The sequence below is a fragment of the Leopardus geoffroyi genome, chromosome D1 (assembly GCF_018350155.1).
Source record: "Leopardus geoffroyi isolate Oge1 chromosome D1, O.geoffroyi_Oge1_pat1.0, whole genome shotgun sequence".
Classification (NCBI taxonomy): domain Eukaryota; kingdom Metazoa; phylum Chordata; class Mammalia; order Carnivora; family Felidae; genus Leopardus; species Leopardus geoffroyi.
This window is the reverse complement of record NC_059329.1, coordinates 46803168-46807204: the sequence shown is the minus strand read 5'-3', so window position 1 is coordinate 46807204 and position 4037 is coordinate 46803168.

The window sequence follows — 4037 nt, the reverse complement described above, 5'->3', positions numbered from 1 at the left end:
GTGCCTCCTACCTGCCAGTATTGACTACATGCTTTTTCCTATTATTTCATGTAATTGTGAGAGCAGCTATGGGTAACAGATGAGAAACTGAGTTATATGAAGGTTAGGTTACTTGCCCAGGGCCACACAACCAAACATCTTCCCAAAGGGCTGACAAAACTCTGGAGCTGACTTCCCAGGAGGTAGTAGAATCTCCCTTCAAGTTGCAGTGATCTGGGTTATGCAGTTGGACTAAAGCAGGAAAATTTCCTCAAGTATTCCTTCAAATTCTACTTCCTCTGTGCTGTAATTACTGTTGCCTTCTCTCTACAGAATTATTGTGTCCTATGTGACTAGACCTGTGCTGTCCAAAATGGTAGCCACTAGCCATATGTGGCTATTGAACACTAGAAATGTGGCTAGTCTAGGGGTGCCTGCCCAGGTAGCTCAGTCAGTTAAGCATCTGACTCTTGGTTTGGGCCCAGGTCACAATCTCACCATCATGAGATTGAGCCCCACATCGGGCTCTGCACTAGGCATGGAGCCTGCTTAAGATTCTCTCTCTCTCCCTCTCCCTATGCCCTTCCCCGGCACATGCATGCACGCTGTCTCGTTTTCTCAAAAAATAAAAAAAAAAAAGTATTGAAAAAAATGCTTAAGAGAAATGTGGCTAGTCTGGATTGAGATGTACTCTGAGTGTAAAACACCCACTTAAAAAAAAAAGTAAAATATCTCATCAACAATTTTTGTATTGATTACATGTTGAAAGATAATATTTTGGACATACTGAATTAAGTACAGTATATTATCAAAATTAGTTTTATCTAGGGGTACCTGGGTGGTTGATTATCCAACTTTGGCTCAGGTCATGATCTCCTTCTAGGGTTCAAGCCTTACGTTGGGCTTTGTGCTGACAGCTCAGAGCCTGCTTCAGATTCTCTGTCTCCCTCCCTCTTGGCCCCTCCACAGCTCACACTCTCTTTGTCTCAAAAATAAATAAACATTTTTAAAAAATGTTTTAATTAGGGGAGCCTGGGTGGTTCAGTCAGTTGAGTGACCGACTTCAGCTCAGGTCATGATCTCACAGTCTGTGAGTTTGAGCCCTGCGTCGGGCTCTGTACTGACAGCTCAGAGCCTGGAGCCTGTTTTGGATTCTGATTCTCTCTCTCTCTCTCTCTCTGCCCCTCCTCTGCTCATGCTCTGTCTCTCTCTCTTTCTCAAAAATAAACATTAAAAAAATTTTTTTTAATTTTAAAAATGTTTTAATTAGTTTCATCTGTTTCTTTTTACTTTTTTCAGTGCAGCTACTAGAAAATTTTAAATTAAATATGTAGCTCTCATTATTCTACTGGATAAGTCTGTTCAAGGTTGCCTGGGTCACTTTCTCTACCTCACTTTCCCCTTGAAAGAAGGGGCATATTACTTTTGAGTTATTACATACAGAATAGGAGACACATATTGGTAGAACTTGCCTTTCTGTTCATTACTTTGCTTTCAAAGCACAATAATTACAAAATGTTGTCATTACTACTGCCTGGCATTTTTATCCCCTATTCCTTTTCAAGTACAGAAGAATCTTGATTAATCACACACTTCAAGAATGGAATGTCTGGTAAAAATAAAACACAATCTTGTTCTATCCCTTGTTTATTCAGTTATTCATTCATGTATTCATTTCATATTACAAATATTTATTGAATGACACATTATGTACATGATATACGGCTATGAGAAATTCAGAGATGAACCAGATAATGTCTGCTGTTGATGCTCTTTCAAAAAGATATTAGTTTATTTCCTGGTTTTTAATAGTGAACATCTCAGGCAGCATGATATAATGAAAAAGCCCTGGCCCAGGGGACATAAGACCCTAAGATCTAGTCCTGCTTTTATGAGTTATGTGAAATGAGCAGGTCTTTTTAGATCTAACTCATCTACAAAATTAAAAAGGATAAAACTATCCACTTTGCCAATTGCAAAAATAAAATTATAGAAATGATAATCTACAAATTGCTATTTCTTATTTATTAAAAGACATTGTAGTAGAAGTCAGAATATTTGGCTTCCCTTCTGGACCCAACTAACAAAATGCTCTGTGGCTTTAACCTCTCAGGACTTGGTGTCCTTACCTCTAAAATTAAGAGGTAAGGGGCACCTGGCTGGCTCAGTCAGAAAAGCATGTGACTCTTGATCTCAGGGTCATGAGTTCAAGTCCCACATTGGGTGTAGAGATTACTAAAAAATGGTAAATAATCTTAAAAAATAAAGTTATGAGATTAGACTGCATATATTGCAAGATCTCTTCCAGCCCAAAATTTCGGGTTTTAGGAGTTTATGATTTTTAAAGTAATCATTCCCTGCAGATCAGCATTTCAATTTACTAGAGTCATAATTATATCAGTTTTCTAGCCATAGATCTTAAAAGACCTGAATGTATGAAACAGAAGCTTCTCTGGAAATTGTGCTTATTTACTTGCAGAAGAATCTCTGCATTAGCTTATTTTACAGGGCATTTTACCATCTGCATCTTTTTTATTATTTTTTTTTAATATTTATTTTGTTTTGAGAGACAGAGAAAGAACATGAGTGGGGGAGGAGCAGAGAGAGAGGGAGACAGAGAATCTGAATCAGGCTCCAGGCTCTGAGCTGTCAGCACAGAGCCCGACATAGGGCTCCAACTCACGGACAGTGAGATCATGACCTAAGCCAAAGTTGGATGCTTAACCAACTGAGCCACCCAGGCGCCCCTGCCCTCCGCATCTTTAAAAACCAAACAGAAGAGAAAAAATTGTAAAGAAATAAAAACAACAATTTCTGTTATCTATTGGTATGTAGCAAACCACTCTAAAACAGTGGTTAAAACAACAATTTCTTATTTTTCATGATTCTCTGGGTTGGGTGGTTCTGCCGCTATTCACTCACTGATGACGGTTTCTCATGCTGCTGCATTCAGCTGAGTGCTCAGCTGAGGCTGGAACATCGAAGGTGGCAGCTCATTCTCCAGGGCTGCCCTCCACATGGCCTCTCCTCATTCAGTAATCTAAGCCCAAACTTCTTACATGGCAGCTGAAGCCCAAGCATTACAAGAGGCAAGCCCCAATGTGTAAATATTTGCATCAAGCTGGCTAACCATCCTTTGCCCAAAGCAAGTTTTGTGGCTAAGTCCAGAGTCAACATGGGGGAGCCTGAGGATCCTGGAAGCATGTTTCATTGAGGACCACCAGTGTGATAGTCTACCACCACCACTTCCATCCAACTGAGTTCTAACTAACAGAGATCTTACTCCTGTTTCTCGTATGCATGCATATATCATTCCATTCTTTACTTATGTGCTTTGTGCATACTTCCCTTTCTGAATATGTCACGCTCCACTTTTTTTTTTAAGTTTATTTATTTACTTTGAGAGAGACAGTGCGCGAACAGGGGAGGGGCAGAGAAAGAAGGAAAGAGAACGAATCCAAAGCAGGCTCTGCACTGTCAGCATGGAGTGCCATGCTGGGCTGGAACTCATGAACCATGACATCATGACCAAAATCAAGAGCCAGACACTTAACTGAGTGAGCCACCCAGATGCCCCTATCATACTCCACTTTAATTACCAGTTTATATTTCAATTTTCCGTCACCGAAATCGAATACTTGTGAATAAGGGAAGAGAAAGCATCTTAGCCCTTTCTGAATGTTGAGCATCTATCACAGCTCCACATAGGAGGCATTTAATCAGTAACAGACTTGAATGACACAGACCTAAAATCTTTGAAACTTCACCCAGTGCCAAAGGTAGAGCATCTCATTTCAGACTACACCAGGGCAAGGATTCTTAACCTAGGCTCCTTATTTTCACTAACTTCTATCTGCAATTTATCATCTCTTTCAATTATAAATGTAAGCAACAACCACAGTAGTGTTATCGGTAGGTGAGTGAGTTTACCACCAATGGAAACCCCAAATGTTTCATATCACAATACAGATGACTTGTTGTAAATACTGTAAACATTACAATTTTTACAATATTTTTTAAAATAATTTGAACAATCCATTTTAATATAATTAGTTTTC